The 27,775-nt window shown below is 37.9% G+C and overlaps 1 protein-coding gene across 2 annotated transcripts in view; it reads right to left on the reverse strand.

The window, feature by feature from the left end:
* Positions 1 to 27,775, reverse strand: part of csmd1a (CUB and Sushi multiple domains 1a) — a 378,189-nt gene that overhangs the window by 347,713 nt on the left and 2,701 nt on the right. For both annotated transcript variants that reach the window (XM_046872557.1, XM_046872551.1), the window contains exons 2-3: positions 27,344 to 27,425; positions 20,564 to 20,681 (exon numbers count right to left, since the gene is read on the reverse strand). The gene's annotated coding sequence lies outside the window, so the exon portion shown is untranslated. The remainder of the gene's footprint in view (positions 1 to 20,563; positions 20,682 to 27,343; positions 27,426 to 27,775) is intronic.

A 27,775-nucleotide genomic window follows, 5' to 3' on the forward strand; every position in this document is an offset into this window, starting at 1 on the left:
AGGCACAAGAAAGCTGAAAACAGAGACGTAGCACTCAGTATCCTTTAGATTTTTTAGAAGGTAAGGAATACAGAATCTTGATGGAATTGTGCACCTTTCTTTTTTCGAGATGCAAGTGAAATAGTATATCGCTGCGGTGACACAAGAGCTCCACTGGGTCTGGAGGAGTAAAATGTGATGCCCTGGCAAATCAAAGTCATAGCATCACTAAATCAATGCCTTTCCTTGATCCATTGCTATATTTCATGCTCTCTGCTCCGTTTTTTTAAACAGCGTTCAGGCACAATGGATGTTCAAACCAGAGCTCTGTGGCTCGAGTTCAATTCCGGCTTTGATGCTTTGGACTTGGAGAACAAGACGAGATTTCCTTCCAAGTGAAAGGAAGTTTTATTTTTATTTTTTTTAAAGCCAAAAACAGCACTATGACCAGACTTCAAAAAAATATATCTACACGGTCTAGAAGGTGATGATGGACCTATTGATGATGGTGAAAGTTTTAGAAGAAGGTTTGATCCTAAAAAATGTATAAGGCCAAGTATATAACATTATATTTACATTTATGTCCAGTGTTGGGCAGTTACGCGTTACTGTAACGAAGTTACTTTTGACAGTAACTAATACTGTAACGCGTTACTTTTTAAATAAAGTAACACCGTTACCGTATGGTGCGTTACCCGTTACTTTTTTAAATGAATGAATTTGGGCTGAAATGTAGACTACAGTCTGACCTTTTTAAAGCAGAGATGCATTGTAGGATTGGTGGATGAACCACTGTAAACACGAAGAAGACGCACTGTGGGCGTGTCTCCGTTTATTCAGGTCTGTGCGGCAGTAATGGCGAGTCGAGGCGAGAGCAAGACGAGTTTCTCAAAGTGGAAATATGCTCATTATTTCACTTTAGTTGAGCATAAAGACAAAAACTTTTTAGTCTAATGTAAGCTGTGTCTTTTTGGTTCGAAGCTCGTATCTACTGCGATAGCAGCAACTCCAGAAACTCTATCCAGAAGCTAGAAGCTAGAAGCTAACCCAGTGTTCTGTTCTACATTGTTGATAGTTTTCATACTTAAGCTGTGAAAGGAACATGTTTAAGAGCTCAACACAACAGCTTTTATGATGCAGAAGCCACTTTAGTTTTTGATTGTGAATATATTATTCAGCTTGTGTTGTTATTTATTTCACAAATCCTTGTGATATATTCAGCTTGTGCTGCTCTGACTTAAAATAGTGTTTAAATATTACTTTGTGTTTAAGTCAGTTTCGTGTTTGTAGACCATAACGCATAAAAGAGCATTAAAGGGAAATATTAAAGAAGGTTCTTTAAAAAAGTAACTAAAAAGTTACTTTTAACTGTAACGCATTACTTTTTGGTGAAAGTAATCAACAAAGTAATTAAATGAAGTAACGAGTAACTGTAACTAGTTACTATTGAACTGTAACTAGTTACTATTTTTTTGTAACTAGCACAACACTGTATATGTCATTTGGATAATGTTTTTTTAGCCTAAAACAGACTTGTTAAAAGAAGTGGAATTACTTCTGCACCATTATTATTGCAGCATATCTGTGATTTAATGCGTCACGACACACCTTGTGGATCACAAATAGAAAGGTAGTCAGTGTTAAGCCTGTAGGGGTTTATATTGGTATCTTGGGGGTAGATTTGACAGGATATTCTTTACACGGCACTAAAGTTATGAAATCAGATATTTTCCTGAAGACATTTGAATATCCTGACGCATCGTTAAACAAAATGTGTGCAAACACAGCTAATTATAATATTTATCTATTTTTCCTTGCAGAAGAATGTGTTAGAAGAGGTATAATGTCAGTTGCATCATTGTGCCGTGGTTGTAAAAGTGTCTTGTTTGTATTAAGGTGAGTTACTAGCGATCATTAACATCAAATGTAGTTAGTGAGCTAATTTTCGAGACGACAGTGGCAGGAGTAATCGGCTCCGGTAGATTGAGACGAGCCGAAATCAAATTCTTTAGGAAAATTGCACAACATGTTCAAACAAATGCGACACGTTCTTCTGCATTTTCACTTTTCAGGAGCATTAAGGGAAAATAAGCTGGGTGAGAAATGCAATGATGTGTGCTGCTATGGAGCTCGTTTGAGTGAAAAAGGGTGTAAGTGGTTATCCGGACAAAATCATCAACTACACACAGATTTCATATCAAAGATCCTAGAGATTAGTTTGAACCGAGACTTTTCTGAAGCTCTGAAACGATTTCTTGAATTCCATCAATGCAACCTACAGTACAGGTTATGTGGAACGTTCAGCTTTGGGTGTTGCTAAATAGGCAGATATGTAGAGACAGGACAGAAGAGGTGTAACAGTATTCTGTAAATAAGGTCAACTAAATCTAAGAAATAGTTTGGTAATTAGCATGATGTTTTTTTTTTTTCCGTCTTACAGAAAAGTCATCATGCTGCTGGACAAAATCGATGGCCTTTTCGCATCCAGATGTCTTACACAAATTATGTTTTGTTACAGCTTATAAGAATTATAAGCTTATTTTTGTAGCTGTGCTGCTTATCAGCATAAATAGAGAAATATCCTTGTGGATATAAAAAGGATAGTAATTCTATAGATCAGTGGTCTCCAAACCTCGGGCCGCAGACCGGCACCGGGCTGCACAGAAAGTCAAGTCAAGTTTATTTCTATTGCGCTTTTCACAACAGACACTGTCTCAAAGCAGCTTTACAGAAATCAACATTTAAGGTGAATGGTGTGCATTTATCCCTGATGAGCAGCCGTGCCGACTGTGACAAGGAAAAACTCCCTTAGATGTTATGAGGAAGAAACCTTGAGAGGAAACAGACTCAAAAGGGGAACCCATCCTCATTTGGGTGACATCAAGAGTTTGATCATAAATCTTTCAACACTACAGAACACTGGAGAGTGAGAACTAAAGAATACATAACATTATTTCTGTTTTAATTATTATCTGATTCTGAATGATAAATGACCAAATTCTCTCCTCCACATCTGTCTATGACTCACTCTTGATGCATGTCATGATGCCTCGGTCACATGTCTTACCTCCATCCACTACTTTCTTAAAGGGGCTCCGGCCGCTAACACATAATACATTACCACTAAATTCAAACCCTCAAATGAATAAAAAATGAAAAGACCAGTTTTATGCCGATCGAAAAAACTACCGTATGTTTAATGCAGCCCTAGGATGAGTAATGAATAAATTTTTGTTTATAAAGTAAGTGATGATATTCTCAAAAATCAAGTTGGTTTGGTTGGTAGAAGACAGCATCATGGTAGAGAGTTTTCTTTGTTCCTAATGATACTAACTTTAAAGCCATTCTTGGATTTCTGACACCTTCTGCGTTATCTTCATTAGAAGATAGATGGAGTGGCACATAATGGATTGCAGGCAGGTTGCTGCTGAAATTGAACTCTTGTGCTCATTGTTATTATTATAATTTTTTTACAGACCTCTGTGGAATCGTTGCTGATAAAGTCAAGAGGAATTAACTGACATAAGCATCTGTGTCCATCAATAACATTGTCCAGCTATTTTATTTTTTAATGGTGTACAATGGAAGCAACCTTTACATTTTGTTTGTTTATTTCTCAATTCAATTCATTTTAACTGTAATTTTAAAACACAAGTACACTGGAATCTTTCTTCCCTCAAAGTTTGATTTGACCAAAAACCTCTGAGCAGGGTGGAGAAACTGGATCCGTACTTTTGGTACTGCAACGATTAGAGATCGACTAAATAGTCCCTTTATAGCGCAAACGTTTGTCAGACAAGAAAACCTCAAATATTTAGCAACCCGATGACAGCCAGCTTACAAGAACAACTGCATGCACTGCTGTCTAATGGGTTGTTAAGTAACATTTATCTTTAACTAGATGAGACATTCTGGTTAAAAGGTCCTCAAAGACTGGTGGTTCCTAGTGATTTAAAAAAAAATCCACACCAATAGTGACAAATATCATTTTTGAAAAAAGAGAAAGAAAGACACAAATCTTTGGAAATGTTTTTCCCCCCACATTTTCATTAACAGGAACATGCAAAATTAAATATTGCCACAAATGTAAAAAGGAGCCCTACATTTATCTCTAGTTGAGACATGTAGCTTTAGCTGACTGATGATGATGAGGCTGAGGAACTGTCAGAGCCAGGAAAGGCGAGGGTGGAGGAGGGGATAGTAATAAGCTTCTTAATTAAACTCGCTTCCAGTTTAGTCCACGTCCAATCCAATTCAAAAGCAGACCCGGATAGAGTCACGGCCAGTAATATTACATATGCAAAACAACTACAGTCTATTTATATTTCCAGCAAGACATGTCATGACTATTCCTCTTCAAAAACAAATTCACATGCATGCGGAGACCAGAAGACGGGTCACTAGGGATAATAAGATACCATACTGCAAGATTTTCCTTTCTGAATACTAGCCAGGTGGGAGCTACTGCATTCAGGTCCACTGAGAAATCACAGGAAATTTGCAATTAACCACAGAAGCCTCCAGTAAATTTTAGAGCCCTGACACCTTAAGCCTCTGAATGCAGTGTATGTACTGAACTGAGAGGTGAAAACATGCTGGTCTTCTTATCAGTGGTGGAGAACTCGTATGCTCTTGCTGTGCAGTCGATTTAATTCCTTTTTCACAGACTGTAGATTGATTCTGAATGACTGCTATTTCATGACTATGAGCGTAAATGGGGCGGTTTTCTATTAGAAAATGTAAACCTTTGGATTTTTGGGTAAATGTCTGTCTTCACGTTGCTTTGGCACAATAAGAATTCGTATATAGGAAATACATTTTATGCAAAAAAATGCTGTGACCTACAGCAGTCAAATATGACAGAGCACGTGTGATTTGTTCGAAAATCTCGTGGTGGGCTCACGTGTCTACTAGACACACTACACTGTGTCTGTGTGGAAGCTGGAAAAATGCCTTGTAATGTAAAACAAAAAGGTGAAATATTTGTAAGACAGAAAAATTATACCATAAATACTCTCACAGGAAGTGAGACAGACAAAAAAATCAAAAATCACAAACAGCTGGAGTTTTCACAAATTCTGTCAATTATAAACCCCATTAGTCAATTTGGTGTAAAAACTTTGAATATACTTTGTGCAAGGTTGCTGAGGTCATTGTGTATGTGTGTGTGTGTGTGTGTGTGTGTGTGTGTGTGTGTGTATGTATGTATATGATTTAGTTCTCAGCTCTCTTTCAACACTAAAGATGATTATGGAGATTGTTGTTTATTTGGTCCTTGTAATTATTGCGCACTTGCTTTAAGTACACATCTGTTCCCAGGTTTAATTCTGTTGTTAATTATTTGTTGGAAAGCACTGACCTTCATTAAATCGATCATTTATTCACAGCTCACAGGAATTGAGTCGATACCCAAACAATAGAAATCATTTTAATTTTATCTCCTGCTCATGTGTGTACATGTAAGGGATAAACGATTATGCATTTAGAAAGGAAAAAGAGGCAAAAACAAAACCCTGTTTACAAGCTGTTTTGCTTCAATTAAACCTGAAATATAATATCAGGAATATAGTGAAATGTATCCTAAATTCCTATGATGCAATTGGCCAGGCAGAGGGACTGAGCTGGGAAGGATGTGCTACAAGTTAGAGCAATAAAGGATGGAGATGGAATTGTGTTGACTAGTGAGGAGAGTGTGTTGAGAAGATGGAGGGAATATTTTGAGCAGCTGATGAATGAGGAAAATAATAAAGAGTAGGTTGGATGGTGTGGAGATGGTGAATCAGGAAGTGGATAGGATTAGTAAGGAGGAAGTGAGAGCAGCGATTAAGAGAATGAAGAGTGGAAAGTCATTGGACCAGATGACATACCTGTAGAATCATGGAGATGTTTAGGAGAAATGGCAGTTGAGTTTTTAACAAAATTGTTTAACAGGATTCTGGAAAGCGAAAGGATGCCTGAGGAATGGAGAAGTTTGCTAGTAACAGTTTAAAAAAAAAAAAAACATGTGCAGACCTGCAGTAAATCCAGAAGCATTAAGTTGATCAGTCACACAATGAAGTTATGGGAAAGAGTAGTGGAAGCCAGGCTGAGAGAAGAGGTGACCATCTGTGAGCAACAGTATGGTTTCATGCCGAGGAAGAGCACCACAGACGCATTATTTGCTTTGAGAATGTTGATGGAGAAGTACAGAGAAGGTCAGAAGGAGTTGCATTGTGTGTTTGTGGATTTAGAGAAAGCGTACAACAGGGTGGAGAGAGGAGTTGTGGTATTGTATGAGGAAGTCTGGTGTGTCAGAAGAATGTGAGGGTGGTGCAGGACATGTATGAGGACAGTGTGACAGCAGTGAAGTGTGCAGTAGGAATGACAAACTGGTTCATGGTGGAGATTGGACTGCATTAAGGATCGGCTCTGAGCCCTTTCCTGTTTGCAGTGGTGATCGGACAAGGTCAGACAGGAGTCTCTGTGGACTATGATGTTTGCGGATGATATTGTGATTTGTGGTGAGAGTAGGGAGCAGGTTGAGAAGAGCCTGGAGAGGTGGAGGTACACGCTGGAGAGAAGGGGAATGAAAGTCAGTAGTAGTAAGACAGAGTACATGTGTGTGAATGAGAGGGAGGGCAGTGGTTTAGTTACAGGGGAGTAAACAGTGCAAAGTAATGGATAGTGTGTTGGAGAAGTGAAGAAAAGAGTGTAGGCAGGGTGGAGTGGGTGGAGAAGAGTGATAGCAGGAGTGATTTGTGATAGAAGAGTATCTGTGAGAGTGAAAGGGAAAATTTATAGGACTGTGGTGAGACCTGAGATGTTTTATGGATTAGAGACAGTGGTATTGAGTAAAAGACAGGAGGTGGAGCTGGAGGTAGCAGAGCTGAAGATGTTGAGATTTTCGTTGGGAGTGATGAGGATGGACAGGACTAGAAACGAGTTTATTAGCGGAACAGGGCATGTAGGACGTTTTGGAGACAAGGTGAGGGAGGTGAGATTGAGATGGTTTGAACATGTGCAGAGGAGGGACATGGGGTATATCAGTAGGAGAATGCTGAGGATGGAGACACCAGGAAGGAGGAAAAGAGGAAGACCAAAGAGGAGGTTTATGGATGTGATAAGGGAAGACGTGCAGGTAGTTGGTTTGAAAGAGGCAGATGTAGAGGACAGAGTGGGTATGAAGACGGATGATCCGCTGTGTGTAAAAGACTTGTATTTAAGTGTGTGTGTGTCCATATAGTTCTCTTTTAACACAAAAGATGATTGGTTTTTTTTTATTTGGTCCTTGCTATAATTGTCAGTCTGCATTACATACACATCTGTTCCCAGGTTTAATTCTGTTGTTAATGGATTTTCAAGATGGTAAAAACAGGTTTGATGATTTCATACTTAATTTAGGTCATAATGCAAAATGTTGAATACATTTGCACACATTCTAGTGATTTGCACTTGACAAGATATTACTTATTGCTGCTTTGGCTGTAACAGTGAAGAGCCACAAACAGTGAGTGAAAGAGGAAATTAAACGTTTGTTGCCAAAAAAAGTTAAACATGCCTGATTATGTTATTTTATGTCTCCATTTGGAGGGGAAACTAAATGTGTATTCATGTTTTGCAAACAATGAGATCGGGTGCTATAAACTCTAATATTTTCATTGGGGAGCTATTAATAGATAAGCATTCAACCTCCTATCTAATATCACAATCCAGCCATGTCTCTGTGCATGATGCTTTCGTCTGATGCGTGCTCTCCATTAAGCAGCAGTCGAGCGTTAAACCGTACCCTTAAAAAATCAAAATAAAAGACCATCGTGTGACAGGATATGAAGGTAAAAGAAGACGCTGGTAATGTGATCCCATGTTAATGCGAATTCTCGATGCACAATGATACAAATGTCAAAAAAAAAGGTGACGAGCGTGCACTCAGTCGAGCACCAGTTGCACAAGTCTTTTGGCACACTGACTTATGAAGGTCAGCGCTGGTTGTGACTATGCGTGCAGGCTTGTGCTGCCATCTGTTGGTGGGCTACAAAACTACTCAAAACTTTTTCGTACCACTATGTATCAAAATATTGCATTTTTGTGAAGTATAATTTATTAGTATAATCCTTCATTGCTACAGCATTGTCTTTAAATAATGTTTTAACTAAGATTGTTGTTAAAATGTAAAGAAATTGTATGCTGCAACTTTTTTCAGTCAATGAATTTGTGTATCGCATGTCTTAGCAACATGAACATATATTTAGGACAGAATATGATGCTTTCAGCGATAGGGTACAGACCAAAATCTCCAGGGTTCTAAGTTATTGACAGTTGAACAGCTACTAGTTTTAGATTTGTGTGTGTGTGTGTGTGTGTGTGTGTGTGTGTGTGTGTGTGAGTGTTCTGGGATAGACTGCCATTCCATGGACTTCTCAAAGCTTGTACCTAGAGTTCCCAGGATATATCGTATATCGATGAATAAAAATCTTATAAAGAGCTAAATCATTTTACCAGCCAATATACTGTACATAGAATTTTAGGCATCACTCATAACAAAGTGGATAAACTCTTTTGCATCACTCAATCATACCATACATCCAGCAAAAAAAAAAAAAAAAAAAAAATCAGCCACACCAAAATAAATGTCCACAATTTGCATGCCAGGTTCTCTCAGCTGAGCTGTAGCTCTAATTAAACTGCAGAATTGGGTGCCCTTGACAAATCAATTTCAATTCGAACCTGCCCAACTGAGACACCTTCATCTCTTTAGCTAATAGATTCTTCCTTAAAGATGCTCAGGTTTTTCATTATCGACCTCTATTCTGATCCTTTTTTGATGGCATGGAGAACGAACTTTCAATCGACAAGACCAGTAAAGTGAGAGTAGTTTTCTTTTTACAATTTCTGTGAAAACTAGTTAAACCTGGACCAAAACACTTGACTTGATTTACTTCTGTCATGCTGCGGAGGTTAATTGCCAACTTACGGCAATGTAATCTCTCTGAACTATCGATCGGAGGACCCCGTCTTCACCGAACCACCCGAGAGTCTTACTGTTTAACACGTACTCAGTCATGTCTTAATGTTCTCAAAGCTCAAACTGTTGTTATGAGACCCTGGCAATTCGTTTACATATCATCACTGTCGAGTCAACAACTCATTCACTACAACAAAAATGTAATTACAGATCGTGTAATCTATATCAAATCTCAAAATCTTAAAGCTCATATCACATCAACCTGTCCAACACAATAGCTGAAAGATTTTCACAATATATGTCTGGATGAATATGCATAAGGATATGAATATCATTGTAAGAGTCACGTAACGTTTTTCATGCACTTGTGCGTTTCCAGCTAGCAAAATGATTCACGGACGGTACCACCCCAGAATCCCTGAATGGAATGAAATTCCTTCCTTTGGATAAAATGCAAGACTGTTACTTATAGGTTCCCTTACATACTTTAAATTGAGATGACGTACCGCAAAGGTGTGTGTTCTCCAGGGTAGAATATATATTATATATATCCCTGGTGGTCTAGTGATTAGGATGCGGCGCTCTCACCGCTGCGGCCCAGGTTCGATCCCCGGTCAATGAACCAACCCCAGCCATTAGGGTTGCACAAGCCTTAATGCCAGTCCCAAGCCCGGATAAATGGGAAGGTTTGCGTTAGGAAGGGCATCCAGCGTAAAAACATGCCAAATCAAAGCATGCGGATGATCCGCTGTGGCGACATTTCATGTTTAGATTTCTGATTTACAACACGCTGACCACATATTAAACTTAACGTAAACAAAACACTTGGCGTGAACGTGTTGCTGGAAGGAGAAATTCGGAACATTAAGGATACAGCATGCGGTTTGATTATGTTGCATGCTTTAGGGAAATATGTTGAGAACGAATGATCTGCTGCAATGTTTTTGTCAGAGCAGTAAATGAACCACCCACGTAGATGTGGTGAAAGGATGATGCCAGATACTGCTTTTGGTCAGATATGTTTTTTAAACCTACAGAAAATAGCAAATCTTAGAGAAGAAGGATCCACTTTGCACCCTGACAGGTGAAAAATATAACTGTAGTCTTTTCAGTGAGCTAGAAACCATACTGACTTGATTAACACTTTTTCTATTACTATTTTTGGAATTTTTGGTAGCATTCACCTACCGATATACCCCGTGTCCCTCCTCTGCATATGTCCAAACCATCTCAATTATCAAAATTATTACATTAGCTTAAATACCAATACTTTAATTCCTTTAATAATATCGACCTTCCATCTGATCATTATGGACTATTTACACTAAAGTGTTTTTCCAGCCATGTGCGGTTTTTACCCACATTGCTACAAAGTTAGAGGCTCACAATTGTATTGAATGTCTATTAATGTTGTAGCATGAAATCATCCATTCACTTGAACTAGGAAACCCAAACCTTTTCCAGCATGGCAATGCTCCTGTGCACAAAGATGAAGATACTGTTTGCTCCTCACCCTTCATCAGTACCAGAACTTACTAACACCCTTGTGTCTGAAATCTCCTCAAGCACACTCCAAAATCCAGTGGAACATCTTCCCAGAGGAGTGGAGATTATTATAACAGCAAATGTACTGGACTAAATGTAGAAAGAGGTGTTCAAAAATGACTTGTAGGGTCATGTGTTAAACTTTTGTCCACATGGTGTATAGTTATCATTCTGCGGCAAGGATCAAATCAAAGAAGTTTGTGATTTTTACATAAAAGTTGGCTTGTTTGATTTTTAATGTATTTCCAAATATGAGGCTTGTTGACAAGGGACTGACAAATATAACTAAAGGGGTTTTATGGAAAACAGCTCATGAATAGTAATGAGCAGTGTGTATAAGGCACAGTTCATGTATCTCTAAAGGACAGATATTGGGATAGAGCATGGTTTGTCTTCTGACAGAGAATTTTCCCTTACTTTTAAGATTGGTGTGCTTTAAATCCTTCAAAACATTCAGCACATTTAAAGTATTGCAAGGCATTTTCAATTGAACATTCAGGTCCAAGTTCTATAAGGCTTCCTTATCACATGCAAGGCACAGATATACACCAGCCAACACAGAACACCAGTGCACGTGTACTATTACGTAAACACCCAAAGATGTGGAAGCAACACTATATGGTAGCACCATGCACATACAAATCAAGAGCTTCAGTTAATGTAACAGCACACATCAGAACGTGACTCGGCATGGTTGCTGGTGCCAGACTGTGGTTAAAGAACCCATCCAGCGGCATTTTTACAGGCTGAATTCATTTACCTCCACTACACACTGCATTGCACTAAACATATGTTCCTGCTTTGCTGCTATTCCTTTCCTGTAAGTCTTGTTTTTGAAGCGAAGGTTAGCGCTTAGAAGTTTGTTATGGTATAGAACGTTGATTTTGCTAAGCAATAGCTAATGCGTTATGCTACATTTTAGGTGACGCTGCAACTCAAAAAACACCAACAAAACTCATTGATGTTAACTTAGTGGTTAAGACATTGGACTTTGGATCAGAAGGTCATGAGTTCAAATCCCAGACACACCAAGCTGCCACTCCAGGGCTCCTGAGCAGGGTTTTTTAAACCTATAGCTGCTCAGTTGTATGAATGAGATAAATGTAAGTCGCTCTGGATAAGCGCGTTTGCCGAATGCCAAATAAATGTAAATGGAGCAGAGAGGATCAAGGGCCTTACTCAAGGGCCCACTAGAGGCAGCTTGCAGAAGCAATGCAGAAGTATAAACCCCCCAACCTTCTGATCAGTAACCCAGCACCTTAATTAATGAGTCCTCAGCGTTCTAAATCCCATTCTACACGTCAAAATTACGTCTGAAAGATACTGTAGAAATGAACTCATTCCATACCACTCCAAGGAAGGCACCAGAGTCTGTAACTCGGTCACTCTTTATCATCCTTGTTGATTTATATTTAGTCCTGCTGAAGTTTATTCCTTGAATCTGGAATCTTAACTTTGTTGGCGCACTATCACAGTTTAATAGCTTTAATACAGACATAAATAATCTGAAACAATCACCATTATAAAACTGATGAATCAGTTGCAACGCAGTTGTCAAGAGTCCATTAAACGAAAAACCATTAGCAAGAGTATGCATTATAAAATGACTTCCTATCCTCTTTAAAAAAAAATAAAAAAAATACATCCGCTATTACAGAGTTAACAAACATCTGCAAAAACGCTCATTTGTTCCTTACCACGTTCAGCTGCAGAGAATAATATACAGGCAGCCTTTTAATCACTATCGCCAGTTAGACTAAACATGACAGCTGTAAGGGGTGAGAGGAAAAAAAAAGAAAGAAAGGAAAGAAAGAAAGAACACTTGGCACAGCATGCCTTCTGATCTCGCCCTCAAGAGTAGCTTATGGATACCGGAGGAGGATGAGATCTCATTTTATCACACAGGCACCTTGGGTGACAATACCACAGCAGGTAAATATCCATGCAATTATGGAAAGGGAGGTGCGATGAAAGAGGAATACCAAATAGCAAGCACAAACACATTCCAGTCATTCGTGGAACATGAACTATACCGATGATGCACAACACTTGTCTTAATACAAGATCTGTACAAGATTGATTATGTGCACACGGTAGCGTGAAAAAGAATGTACACCCTCTCTGATATTCATGGTTTTACTTATAAGAAACATCATCTGGTCCTTATCATGTTCTATGATTAGGTAAATACAACCTCGGATGAACAACTCAAGACATATTACACAGTGTGGTCACACATTTTTATAAAAGCTAAAGTATTAGCAGTTTGTGGGTCTGGAGCATTCAAGTGTGGGTTAACGATGCCAAAACATTAGCAATGCAAACAATTATTGTTGCCAGTTAGTCTGGGAGGGTTATAAGGCTGTTTCCAAACAATTTATTTATAGATTTATAAGAATTTTTTTTTTATCATTTTTCATCAATGATTTATTCTACATTTATAATTTTTATTGATTCTACAGTTGACAATCTTCCCAGGAGTGGACGTTCCAGCAATTTTAACCCAGAGTTAGACAATGCAATGTTTAAAGGAATTGCAAAAAAAAAGCCCAAGAGTTACATATTAGATTCCAAAAACCTCAGTTATCACATTAAATATGAACTTTGACAGTACAAATAAAAAATGGCTGAACAAGTATGGTTTGGAAGAGTTGCCAGGAAAAGCCTCCATTAAAAAAAACATGGCAGAGAAAAATTTGGGAATGATGTTTTTTTGGATACACAAGACCAAAGTGTAGATGTTTAGCCATGATGCACAGCACCACATTTGGTGAAAACCAAAACACAGCATAACAGCTCAAACACCTCATACCAACTGTCAAGCACAGTGGTGGAGACATGTCAATTTTGAGTTTGTTTTGTTTTGCAGCCACAAGACCTGGGCAACTTGAAGTCATTGCGTTCTCCATGAATTTCTTTGTGTAGCAAAGTATTCTGTAAAGTAGTAGAAGTAGTAAAGTATTCCGACAGCTAAAGTTTGGCCAAAATTGGGTCATGGAACGGGACAAGAATCCCAACAACACTGGTAAACGGATAAGAAAAATAGAATCAAGGTTTTAAAATGGTTCGATCAAAGTCGAGACTTCAACCTAAATGAAATGTAGCAGCAGAACCTTAAGAGATCTGTGAGTAAACAAATGCCTCCAAATCTCAGTGTACTGAAACAATGACCTTGTTCCTCCACGATGATGTGAAAGATGGATAAAGTCATGCAGAACATTATTACTTACAGTTATTGCTGCTGAAGGTGGTTCTACAAAGTGCACTTAGTTTTTTACACATAGATTCTCCAGTTTGGCAAATATATTTGTAGAATAAATAATGACAGTGTAATACATCATGTGTGTAGCTGGATGGATGGATGGATGGATGGATGGATGGATGGATGGATGGATGGATGGATGGATGGATGGATGGATGGATGGATGGATGGATGGATGGATGACAATTTCCAAATTCTTATCATATTTAAAATCACTCTTTAGTCTTACAGATTTAATTATCATGCACAGGACAATGTGAATTAATTTGCCTTTTTAATTTGATATTCATTTTGCGAGGCCATTTATTTATACTGACATAACTAATTGGCAGTTCTCTCCCTGAAGTAACCGCCAGCTACGCCACCTGAATGCATTTGAGGTGTAAGTGGGGGTTAGAACTAGTACAGGGTTGGATTAGATGTGGAAGAGCAAGTCAACAGCATATGATTGGGTTGGTAACTGTATTGTACCAACCAAAACGTTTGCACTAAAGCAGTAACATGTTTTGTTCCCCATATAAAACAGTAAAATGTCTTTCTTGGGGTTTAAATGTGTTTCTTGAACACCAACCAGTCTCAGATTTTTTTGCCTTTAGAATAAGCTTTCCTCTAAATGACATCCTTGTGAGCGACATCGCATAGAGGCCAGATCATTGAAGTGCTGATGATTGTTGATATCTGTACAAGTCCTCCTATTTCAACTAGTGGATTCTGTAACTTATTCAGGGTCATATTTGACCTCTTGGGTTGTTCTCCATCAGCTGCCCCTCGAGCCCATGCACTCAAATCAGATATATGGTCTGATCTTGGCATGGACTTGGCATGGTCTAACTTTTTTCCCCACTTACTATAATGGGTTTCACAGTGCTCTAAGGATGGTTCAAACCTTCGTGGTATTTTAATAACCAACTCCAGCTTTATTTCAGACTGTCAAAAGAAAGTGGCGTAAACATGACACAATAAAGAATCACAGAATCTTGGCTGACTCTGGATTACATAAATAAGCATACAAGTAAAAACAGAGGAGCTTATAGTGTATTTAGAATCAGCTCTAATGAAGATAAATATTTATGAACTGTAAATATGGCTTCTTAGTGCTTATAGTGTGCACTACATTGGGTGTAGAAGGGATTATGCTTTGCTCTATGTAGCACACTTAATTTATGTAGAAAACAAGAAGGCATTGGGGTTTGGCCTACTGTCCGATTGCCAATGAGATTACTGCTGTCATAGGTACCGGATAAACAGCCACAAATAATTGCTGTTATCAAGCCTTCGCCCTGCCTTTTATTTAGCTAGAGCAACAACAATAAATTAGATTTTATCAATGATTTAGACAATGAGACTTTTATAAGCCTAGAAATGAATTTCAGGAGTTCACCGACTATACAGACTTCACTACGAGGTCTTTGGTATGAACTTCCATTAATATAACTTTCAAAAGCAGCTCGGGGAAAACTTTTATTTCACGGAAATTCGGATGGATATAGCTGAATCTCACACCCCCCCCACACTTACACACAATGCACACTTTGCAGTGCACAAGCCCTATCAATAATGCAGTCTTAGCGCACAATCCCTAAATTTTGTAGGATTAACTACAAAGCCACAGCAAACAGTTTTTAATTTAGCTCACAGCTTTAAGGAGCATTCAGGGATAAGAGGTGTTTAATGAGTCCCAGTTTTGTTTTACAGTCAAGCTGGATGGTTTTAGCTGGAAATGTGGGCAAAAGTGTGATTTGCATTTATACCGGTCAATAGCACAAGCCAGTAGCTTTAATTCACCAATATGATATACTCCTGTCATTATATTGGCATTATAGGGAACATACAAACTTTATTAAATGTACTTAACTGGTGTGAAAATTATACCCTCAGATAAAATACGGGAAAAAAAACGAGACTTAACGAGAAGAACTACCGTAATTTCCGGACTATAAAGCGCACCCATATATAAGCCACTGAATTTTACAAATATTTTTATTTTGAACATAAATAAGCCACACCTGTCTATAAGCCTAATGTTCTTTACACAGGCTTTAACGAAAGACACGTTACACACGGTGTAACGGGTAAAATATGTTGCGCTTCCTTTAAGAGCAGAGCGGTATTCTGGGAATAGCCTGGCACTGCATTTTTCCGCTATTACTGCATGTGTGCAAGACCGAGGAATATGTCATTATTTTCTGATGCTCATTTCTAAGTTTCTTCGACTAACCTGTAATGCTGTTGCCAAGAAAAATAAAAAAGCACGAGTTTTGGAAACCTGTCTGTGCTTATATGATTTCTGTTGTAACTGGAGTTAGCGAGCTCTCCCTTCACCCAGACTCAACGCGCTACAACGGCTTGTATCTAAACAGTAGCCAACCAAGAAAGTCATTGTTCACTGTCTTCCTCCTTCCTTTCACAACTATTTCTTTCGGGAGTTTATCTTTTGGCATCGTCGTGCGTTTAAAAATCACCCGATGGAAGTTTTTCTCCCGAAGCCGTGCAGCTCAGAACACAGGTGAGGTGCGTTTTTTCGTTTCCGTTCAGAAATTTCATTGGTCTAATGTTATGGGGTTCAGTTTTTTGGCTTGAAGTTTGTGAAACCGGGAAAAACCCAGGAAAAATTCATAAATTAGCCGCTTCGTGGTTTAAGCCGTGGGGTTCAAAACGTAGAAAAAAGTAGCGGTTTATACCGAAAAATACGGTATATGATATGGGAAGCTGCACAGTACATCCTTTTTTCCGTTTTATCATAACATGCTTTGAGAATAATGTTGCAAGTTTGACCATGGAATCAGTCTGGAACTTCATCCAAAAGGGCGCATGCTTAAGTGAGAAATTACTAAGAGAAGATTGTAAACAGCAGGTAAAATATAAATCTCAAAATGAACAAAAACTTTAAAGAAGAAACAAGGGCTTCACGGATCTCCAATTGTGGAGTTTGGTATCATGCACGTGTTCTTGACATGTATGTGTTGGTTTTCTCCAGTTTCTCCAAAAAATATAGAAATAAATGCCAGTAGGTGGACTGGCAATGCTAGTAGGTGATTGTGTGTGCATTGCTTTCAGGTTCTTTTGCATCCAGATTCTATTTAAAATGTGCTTTTTATATGAAAGGGTTTTTAAAAGAACGCTTCCTCTCGAAGGATTCTGTTTGGCTTCACTTTGTCTTTTTTACGTTGTTCTTTTTTGTGACGCTTTGACAGCATTATGGAGCTCTGGTGGCCATCTGCAGCATCCGTGCATTATTAAAACAATTTGGGAAATGTCTGCTAAAAAGTAACGTTGCCTTTTGTAGTTTCACTACGTTTGTGTTTGAGTTTGATTGGAAACGAGGGGATATCAGCTCGGTATGACCTCCAACTAACGTGTGACGATTCACACTGACCTTGACTTCAACATTGTACAAATGCTTCTAATGAAATCTGATATGAAACAGTGTGAAAAAGGCAACATGTGTGCGCACACACACTCGCACACTCACACACAAACACACTCGTTCACACATAGGGCCAATATAAAATAGTAATTGGGAGGAAACAGCTTACGAGCTATTTTTACGACTAGTATTCCGAAGATCCTTGTGAAGATGGAAAACATCATGAAATCGAGCAAACAGCAAAACAATTTGAGGGCCAAAACAGGACTTCTTTGCTATAGATGGATCGTTTAACAACATTATGTACCCTAACATGAAAACTAATTTCAAATGTTCAATACAGCTTCCATTCCATCTTTCATACATTCGATTTTTATTTAAAACCCTTTAATACAAGTGACGAACACTGATCCCTCTACAACACAGACGGTTCCTTAAGGACTTCATTTGAAGCCTAGATTCATCTAAACTGCAGAAATGGTTCTGTATTAGAAAGCAGACAAGTGTATATTATTTATCTGTCGGACTAAAATATTAAATTTTACCAAATCAAATGATCGTCTCTTGAATCTCAGTGAAGTCTGGCAGTATTGCGTCTGTTTAATTTGCAAGAGAAACCCAGTAAAGCCCAGTTTCTATCAGCTCCAATAGCTGATTCAAGTCAAGTTTATTTGTATAGCGCTTTTCACAACAGACATTGTCTCAAAGCAGCTTTACAGAAATCAACAGTCAAGGTGAATGGTGTGTATTTATCCCTGATGAGCAGCCGTGGCGACTGTGGCAAGGAAAAACTCCCTTAGATGTAATGAGGAAGAAACCTTGAGAGGAACCAGACTCAAAAGGGGAACCCATCCTCATTTGGGTGACATCAAGAGTTTGATCATAAATCTTTCAACAATACAGAACACTGGAGAGAGAGAGAACTAACATGAGCACTGGAGTATAAGATTATAAGTAATGATTTTTCTACAGTCTTTATGGTTATAAATTCAAGTCCTGTGTGTTTTAATGGGAGCAAAAATGAATGCTCACTGGAGAACAGGGTTTTAATGCAGCATCTTTGGTCCCACCTGGGGGCTGTAGTGGGGTCAAAGAAGTCAAACATTTTAAGCAACTGCCAATCACTGGAAGATTAATGAAGATGGTTGACGTCTCAATCTCAAACATGCTCAGAGCTACAGTAGCGTTCAGTAATTAAATCAATTATGGTTTTGCATAACTTTGTATATCTTATCTTTTTAAATGTAACTAATCTGTTGTGTTATTTTTAGTTTATGTACTGGTCTAGTTTGCTCACTTACTTTTTCATTTTGTTGACCGTGAACTTTGGCATTATGAGAAAACCCTGAATTAAACAGAACAAATCGTTGTAACAAATTGGCGGGATTCGGCCGCAGGCAATCGCAGCTGTGCTGATAGTGTGGTGTGCTGATGTTGTGCACGTCTGCGCTGCGCACAACAGCATGATTGTGAGTTCTTTTATACAACAGCTCTTTTTGTTCATACAAATAGAAGATAGTTTCGAAAGAAGCCACAGCTGGCGAAGATGTTGCATGTTCTAGGTCAAGTCAACCATTCTTTTCAAATCTTTTCCAACATCTACTTTGAAAACCGGATAGTCGCCTCATATCAGTAGCGTGTTTCCTGAAAATAATGGTTTTTTTCCCCCCCAGTGAAAGCCCTCTGTCCGTGGCTGCCGATCTAAAAAGATCAAAGTGTTTTTTGCGAATTTTTAACACTCAAAACATTAGCCTTATTTCATAAATATTTCATGATGCCCTTTTCCACTTCAGTCTTTGATGCTTTGTCTAGCTTCAGACAAATATTATTTTGCTTCTGTATCTTCAGTTACTTCATTCAAAATATATATTTTTTTTATTAATATACGTTTTCTTAAGGCTTTTGGATTATAGAGAACTCGGTCAGAAATATCTCGGCAAATATCATTCTGATGACTGCAATTCGCAAATCGATACACATTCAAATAGCATTCAAACAGTGATCAGGGTTTCACAAGTCAGAAAAACAAATACTTCCCAGGGACGTTCACAGCGGGATAAAAAAAACAAATCATGTTTCCATTACTAAAGCAGGATTTCTCTACATACTCTCCATCACTCTGGGCCACTATGAATTGTAACGTCAAATAACAAAGAAATCACACCTGTGATCAAAGCAAAGGTAAAATACCACCTTCCAGAATTTCTGTTGAATCAGTCATTAAAAACGTCCATGTTTCCAGAAAGAAAATCGCCATAAAACACGTCAAATTCAATGTATCTTGAATTAAAGAAGCACCATATTTATATAAAATGCACTTCTCACTTGTAATGCACCCTTTTTCAAAAGTTTGTGGACACCTGACCATTCTTTCCAAACATCCCATTTACTTCCTATTTTGCCGTTATAATAACCTTCACTCTTTTGTGAAGATGTTCTAGATTTTATGGAGATTTGTCGACATTCATTCAGCCACAAGGGTGTTTGGTAAAGTCAGGTACAGATGTAGGTGAGGAGGCCTGGGGTGCAGTCAGCATTCGTATTTATTCATGTTTAATAGGGTTGAGGTTCTTACACTGCAACCCATGTAAACACATGCATATCTTCATGGAGTTCATGGAGCAGATTTGGGTCTCCTAGGTTAAGTATAGCGAAAAATTTAATGCAATTTAAGAATTGTTTGGTAACCGTTTTGTGAAGAACCACATATAGCTAGATAAGTCAGGTATAATTCATAATTAATATTCCTGTTCCTATAGTTCAAAGTATTTTTTTGGAGTGGATGCTTTGCATAATGCAATAATAAGCAGATTCAGATGATGTTTAACAAAGAAAATCCTACAGTAATTAGTAAAGTGTCTCTTCAGAAATGTTGAAAGAATATTTATGGAAGGGGTCATAGGTGTAATTGCTCAGTTTTGTGTCTTCTGGATTAAAGAATGAGCATTTCCCAGTTTCTCAGCAACATGACTGTTCAGAGGTTTAAAAAAAACAATATTTTTCTTAAAAAATGTAAGAGGAAAAAAGAAGAGAGAGAAAGAGAAAGAGAAATGTGAGGGATTGACAATGTAACAGCTGTAATCTTTAATGTAAATGATTAAATATCATGCTATTTATTAATAAATAAATAATTGCTCTATACGGTAAGAGGAATAAAACACTTTTGGTATCTAACTGGTATCAGTTCACACAGGACTGCATCACACCATCCCACTGTTTAAATATTTCCCTGATAATAGCACGATTTCATCGCTTAGGATCTTAGAGATACACTAATTCACAAAACAAACAGAAAATCATCTTCCATCTCATTTCCAATGCACATTTTCAAGTAATTGAAGGTTCTCGCTCTTATCAGAGCGCCACAAAAATGAATGCAAGGAAAATAGAGCACGGAGAAACCTGCAGTGCTTCCCTGGAGTTAAACGGCTGATAATTGTGTTTCAGTATTGATCTATAGCATGCTCACCTCAGGCAGGCCTATGTCCACTGATGCACTCTAAGTCCTCTGGGAAATAAGAGACAGAAGGGGATGCTCCTGATAGAAACGTTCAGCTCAGGAGACGACGGGGAGACAGGTCGTCCACCTAAAATCACCAAGAAGTAAAGATCAAAATGGTTCGGTCAAACTTCATGTGGCAGGAACTTTGAGGTCACAGACTGATCCTGGGCCTTGATCCCAGTCACTTTGTTTAACTCTGCCAGGTTCGTCATCCTCAACTACCCTCCCTTCTTTTCTTGTTTTGGTGCCAGGCTGAAAAACCCGGCAGCCCTCAGGAGCGCATTATAATAAGCAGGTAGAGGAGACTGTATTATGAGATCGGAGATGCGATGGACCGAAAGTGATTATCCTGCACTCAAACCAGGGGGAGAGTCGAGCGGAAATTAAGTTAGGTTTAATTACCTAGGTTTTATTCACCGCTAACCTTGAGAAGGGGGAAGGGCTCCGTTGGCTGCTTAAGGCGATTAAGTAATAAGTTCTCGCCATGTACTTCGTAATGTATTACTGATATGGGTCACGTCCTTCAGATTCGATAATTAAAAAAAGACGCATACTTCCGAAAAAAATCACATTGTTTTTTTTTTTACAAATGTGCCTAAAAGGTTTAAGACTTGAATTGCTTTTTCATTAGATGTAAAGCACAGACTTTCTTTCGGAAATCTCTATTTATTATTTCAACATTTAACGGGCAGGTTTGAACACATACAGCTATTTGGAGCAGTAGAAAATCTAGACACGGGTAATGATTTACACCACTAGCGCAGTGCATACAAACGTAAACTTACTACACACTGAATTTGACGAGTGTAGAAATGTGAATGAAGAACATTTATCCTCTACGCAATGGGTTTCTTCAAACACAAAAAAAACCCCTGCATTATAACACGGTTACGGCGGCTTTTTGAAATGAATTATATTATACTCTATGCAGACTGGAGTTTTTTTTTGTGAGTTTCACCTCGTGATTTAGAGCGCTCTCTTCGAAAATTACGGAGAAATGAAGCGTCAGATTATATGCTTCTAGCACTGACTGCTTTGACTCCATCACACCGAGCTGCTGCGGGATTCATGCTCACTGCAAGCATAGTATTTGAGGGAAATAAAAAAAAAATAGTTCAATGCTCCGCTTCAGGGACTGTTGCGCTCGGTGTTATGGATGATAATCTTTTTATGCAACTGAATAGTGTCTAGCTTGCTGTTTAACAAAAATCAATGGCAGGTTTGCATGTTTTGGGGCGCTCATGGGTCACATTACAGTATACTCTTTAAGCCAGGGGTAACAAATGCAACAACAACAAAAATAAATAAATAAAAAAATGTAAAAAAATAAAGGCAGCTTTGTTTTTGAGTAAAAATAATATTTAGATCATATATAGATAGGAAAAAAGCATGCAAATCTGTTTCTACATCATCAAAAAGTAAAGGTTATGTGAATTCTATGACGAATACAAGGCCGCCTCGTGAAGCAATTTTGTGAAACACATTTTCAAATTTTCATACAGCATTTTCTGATAATGTCCAAGATTAATGAAATCAGAACATTAATCATTAAGCTTTTTCAACACCTAGTTCCATTCAAAAGCTGTTTTTCCTTTTTTTTTTTTTTAAGAATTTAGAATTTTTACTGATCGGGAAATTATAATATGAATGTAAATTTTTGCTTGGAAAATTGTAAACATAGATTTTTTTTTTTTAATAGATTTTTGTTCATAGGTAACATTGATGGCTGTTAATACAAGGATAAGAAGACATTTATTTAGCAGGTATTGTAGGTCAAATAAATCATCAATCTAGCCTGGAAAGCATGATATCAAATAAATGTTTTAAAAAAAATTATAAATACAAAAAAAGGCACAAATTATCATCGAAAATTAGAGTTTCTTAAATTATTATATAATATATATGATATGTAATAGATATATGATACTGTTAAATTAAGTACAAACTATTCTTAGAGAAATACACAATTATTTGCAAAATAAAACAAAGAAACTCAGCCTCAGTTTTAATACCTGCACACCTTTCATTGACATGGAGGCTACAAACAAAAGCCTAAACCCCCTGACTGTTGGTGGGTGGATGTAGTGTAAACAGCTTCTGCCAACAACGCCTGCTCTCTGTACTTAGAATGAACAAACACTACCGTTTAATTTACTTCCACAAGAAAGCGCTCTGGATATTAGGTGCGGAGAGTGTGTACTGAACGCTGCAGACGATTTCCCACTGAGCACATGAAATACGAGTTTTACAGATCATGTAAGGTAAAATAATATTATAAAAAATACATATCCATGCTCTCCTAGGCACCGCAATAAACCATTTATGCTTCTTATTTACTTCTTCCTCTCTGTTTATCCATCCATCTTCAAAAATCCACCGGTCCATTCACAAATCCAGCTTTACATCTGTGTGTCAGTCCATCAGCCTATCAGCCTCTTTATTACACTATCCAAATAAGAAGATAGCAGTACTTCTATTTATACATCTGTTTGTCTGTTCATCCATCTATTCGTTCATTTTCATGTCTATCAATACCTCCAGCCAGCCATCCAAATCTCTGCTTCTTTTCCCATCCATCCATCCATCCATCCATCCATCCATCCATCTGTCTATCTTCCCATAGCTCACTGTCTATCTATACAGTATATCTGCCCCATATCCATCTACAACTATGTCAGTCCATCCATTTATCCTTCTTTACAGATATCTGCCCATCCATCTATCCACCTGTCTGTCTGTTTATTTGTCTATTCATCCACAGCTCACTTTCTCCATCTATACAGAACTCTGTCTGTCTATCCATCTATCTTTATAGTTATCTGTCGGTCTGTTCATATGTACATCTGTTTGTCTGCCCAGCCCCTTTATCATGTGTAAAAATGTGTCCATTCATCTGCACATTCTTCCCTGTCAGTTTGTCCATCCATCCATCCATGCATCCATCCATCTTTAGTTCAATGACATGTTGAATATATCAATCTGTACAGACAGCTATTTGGATATCTCTTCTAGCCTTATAGATATCAGTTAACCTCTATCCATCCATCCATCCATGTATTTGCCTATCTTCCCATAGCTCACTGTCTATCTATACAGTATATCTGCCCCATATCCATCCACAACTATGTCAGTCCATCCATTCATCCTTCTTTACAGCTATCTGCCCATCCATCTATCCATCTGTCTCTCTGTTTATTTGTCTATTCATCCACAGCTCAATTTCTCCATCTATACAGAACAACTATTTTTTTAGTTGTCTGTCTGTTAATACACATATGTTTGTCTGCCCAGCCTCTTTATCATCTGTAAAAATGTGTCCATCCGTCTGCACATCCTTCCCTGTCTGTTTGTTCATCCATCCATCCATCCATCCATCTTTAGTTCAATGACATCATATATCGAATAGATCAATCTGTACAGACAGCTATTTGCCCACCTCTTCTAGCCTTATAGATATCAGTCAACCTCTGTCTACACATTCATCCATCTATCCATGAAGACATAAAAGGTCTACTCATGTACACTCTTCCATGCATCCACCCATCCATCCATCCATTCACCATGATACAAACATACAAATGAAAGACACATCAAAAATCAATCTAATCTATCTGTCCATCTGTATCTATAAATGTGGCTGTCTGTCCCTGTATATCCGTCCCTTCATCCTTTTCGAGACACAGACATAAAGCTGACAAGACAGACATCAATAAAAAAACAGACATAATCTATCTTTCTGTTTCTCCGTCTGTCTATTTCGTTTCATCCATCCATCAATCTACCTATCCATTTTTAAAGATAACTGTCCGTCCAGGCATCCATCTGTACATCTATTTATCCATCTTTCCATCCATCTCTCCATCTGTTGGCATACATGCAGGTGACATGTCATATATTACGAAAAGATAAAAGAATAGTGTGTTCTAATGTTCAAAAGAAGAGTACACAGAATCACACGTGTTTTAATTTGAAGCAAACGCTGAGGAAACTGAGGAAAGAACCAGAGTGTACCAGACTATGTTTTGATCTTTAGACTAGAAACCTGTCTCATAATTCATACAGCTGCTCACAACCAGTGTGCCTTCATAAGCAACCTCGAGTCTGGACTGGCATTTTTTCACATAACACAAACACACAAAAATGTTAACATGCAAGAAAATGTGTGTGAACCAGATTTATACTTAAATTGAGATGTTTCTGAAAAATGCACATTAAGATATCTGAAGAAATTCCTTGCCAAGATTTGTGCTTTTTTTTTATGATGGTATCTGTACATGCTTTTGTCAAACATGACAAATCACCGCTTCATCCAAGTTTGGACACATATCATTGTGTAATAATATTTCCTGGAATATCACATTTGTTTCATGTCTTTTTGAGCTCCATAATACTTTAAGGTGAAAGGATTTATCTTCACATGTGAGGAACCGAAGTGCGAGTTGATGGTGTGGTGTGACTTGTGGTGTCCTCCTCCCTTCTCCTTCATTAAGTCAGAAGCTTGGACAGTCAGTAGTCCAGCATATCAATAATTAATTGGCATGCATATTCAGTGAAAAAATTCTGGACAGCTGCACAGGGACTACACATGGGGTCTGAGCTCAAAAGAAAAAAAGAAGATCATCTGCTGCTCAGGCTGGGTATAACCCTCCTGCCCTCCGTGTCTACTTCGGCAATCCTGCATCCAACCCTTGAAAAAATACCAGCTGAGTATTTTGAGGCTACTATAAAATGTTAGAAACAAGTCTTGAAAGGATCATGCATGCAGTTTCTTTCTGGCTGATTCATGTTGGAGGGTTTGGAGCTGTAGGTCAGAATTAATTGTGAAGCACCTGCACGTCTGGTTTATATAGAGCCTCACGCTGAATGCCAACATGCCACCTGATCAGCTCATTTCCACACAAAATGAGCCATTTTTGTCTCGCAGAACAAGAGCCATCCATCCAAAATACTGAATTCACTTCAACTGCAAGGAATTTATTAATAAAATGTACGTATTATTACATAATCAAGCTTATTTATGTATTTTCGTACATGTAGCAGTACCAATACCGCACGTGGAGTGGAGTTACATTCACTGACGGTTGGATCGTACTTGCGGATAACCGATTAATCGACAAACTTAACACTCCATGTAAAATAGTACTAAACGTGATTATGAAATGAAAAAAAAAAACAGTACTGAATCATGAAATTGTGTTAAAAAAAAAATCGATATATATTAATTATATTAATAAATAATAAAGAAAATAACAACCGAATTTAAATGGAAACATAAAAGTAACTTTTTGAATAAATAAAACCATTTAGATCCAAAATGAATAAAAAAATAAATAAACAGCACATGTGGTGTCAGTGATTGGCCTCTAGAGGTCACTCTCGTGCTGTACGACGCAACCCGGTAAAACCATCGGTGCCGATTAATCGGTGTACCTCTAATAATAGTACATTAAAACCAGCACATTCTCCTACAAAGACCTATTATTAAGGTTGCAGCTTGAAATAAAACCAGAGAATTCATTAGCACTGTGGTACAATGTCTTTTTTTTAGGAAATCCAGCAGTGGCAGAGGTTTGAACTCAGAATAAGCGAAAGCAAAGTGAACCTAAATTTCTGTTTTTTTTTGTAATTAGGCATAATCAGTTAAATACTAGTAGATGCCTTAGAACCGATTGCGACTTAGAAAAGTGTGTTCGTCCTTTTACCTCTTCCCATCAGTGCTTCTCTACAACAAAAAACAAGAGCAGGTCACTTTTGAAAACTAGATCTCTCCTTGCACTTCTCACAAACAATGACAAAGTGGCAATTCCACAAATACAGGTTGTTTTACAGCTGTGCAGGAGTGCTTGGGGCTGATGGTGAGAGCTTTCACAAGTTGCTTTGTTCACTGTTCAGTCACACATTAAGCTGCCCCCCCACCTCCTTTCTAACAACTGTAGTAGTGAGGGGACAATAACACACCAGTGAAGATGATGGTTGTCGGTCAGATCCTAGTTCCGTGCACATAAGTTCTATTGTGTAAAGGCATCATTGAAGCCAATGTTCTGACCAGCTTTATTGGATTACAGATAGATCCCTGCGCATGTTAACATAGGCAGGGTAGCGTCTGCCAGCTCTTTAAGACTCTTTGTTTTCCTTTTGCACTAAAATCAAAGGCATCAATAATCAAAGCATCGTGAATTCCATGGGAAATGATGAAGGCCTCTCCCTTGATATTTTTCTCCTTCATATCATGGCATGCTGCATTGTTCCAGCGCGCAAGTGAATATGAAAGCCGAAACCGAGTGGGCGACTGATTACTTCTGTAATATTGTTGTTTTCCTGCTCACTTGTTGTTTCCCGTTACTTTCAGCTCGACTTGTTTTCATTCAGGCTCTGTGCATTCTTCTGATGCTTCATATTTACTCAAATTATCTGGTGAATGCAGTGATTTATATTCTATTCATCCACAGGATTTTGTGTTTTTTAATACGTTTATGTCAACTGTTTGCAGACATGCATTCATTATCGGACTACAATCAAAACAATAGCAATACTATTTAATCATGAAATCACTGTGTTTTTCTTTTTCATAGCTAGTTATACACACAGGTGTTACAAAAAGGATTCTTTCATATGATCAGTCAGCATGAATGTTTCTGATTTAAAAAAAAACTAATATCCATGCTTAACCCAAAGAAAAGGCGACATTTTAAACCCATACAATAGTTCTCACAATCTGTATGAAGTTTAGATCAATACCACACCTACCTAGAACATCATAGGAGGCTTGCAGTGCAACAGCGACATCTACTGGTGTAGGATACAGTGTCCAGCCCTTAACATGTTTAATCTGTGAAATAATTACATCATTAGTAAGGTTCCAAATCATCTCCCATACGTGGTATAATTATTTAATTAATCTAATATTCTGCCTGTTGAATTTCTGAGCATTGGGCTAAATACAGGACATAAGTAGCATCAATGTAATATTAAGTCTGGCTCTGGGAGTTAAATACATGAACGACATAATTACATTACAATTATATAAATGTATCCTGTGACTTGCTTTATGTTGAAAAAAATCTCAAATATTTTTTGCAGGGATTCTAAAAATGTTTTATTATTATTTTTAAAAATACTTTCTCCGATTATTAACATATCCAACCACCAAGGCTTAAGGTTGTAAACTGGATCTTGAGG

The sequence above is a fragment of the Silurus meridionalis genome, chromosome 2, assembly GCF_014805685.1.
Source record: "Silurus meridionalis isolate SWU-2019-XX chromosome 2, ASM1480568v1, whole genome shotgun sequence".
NCBI classification, from domain to species: domain Eukaryota; kingdom Metazoa; phylum Chordata; class Actinopteri; order Siluriformes; family Siluridae; genus Silurus; species Silurus meridionalis.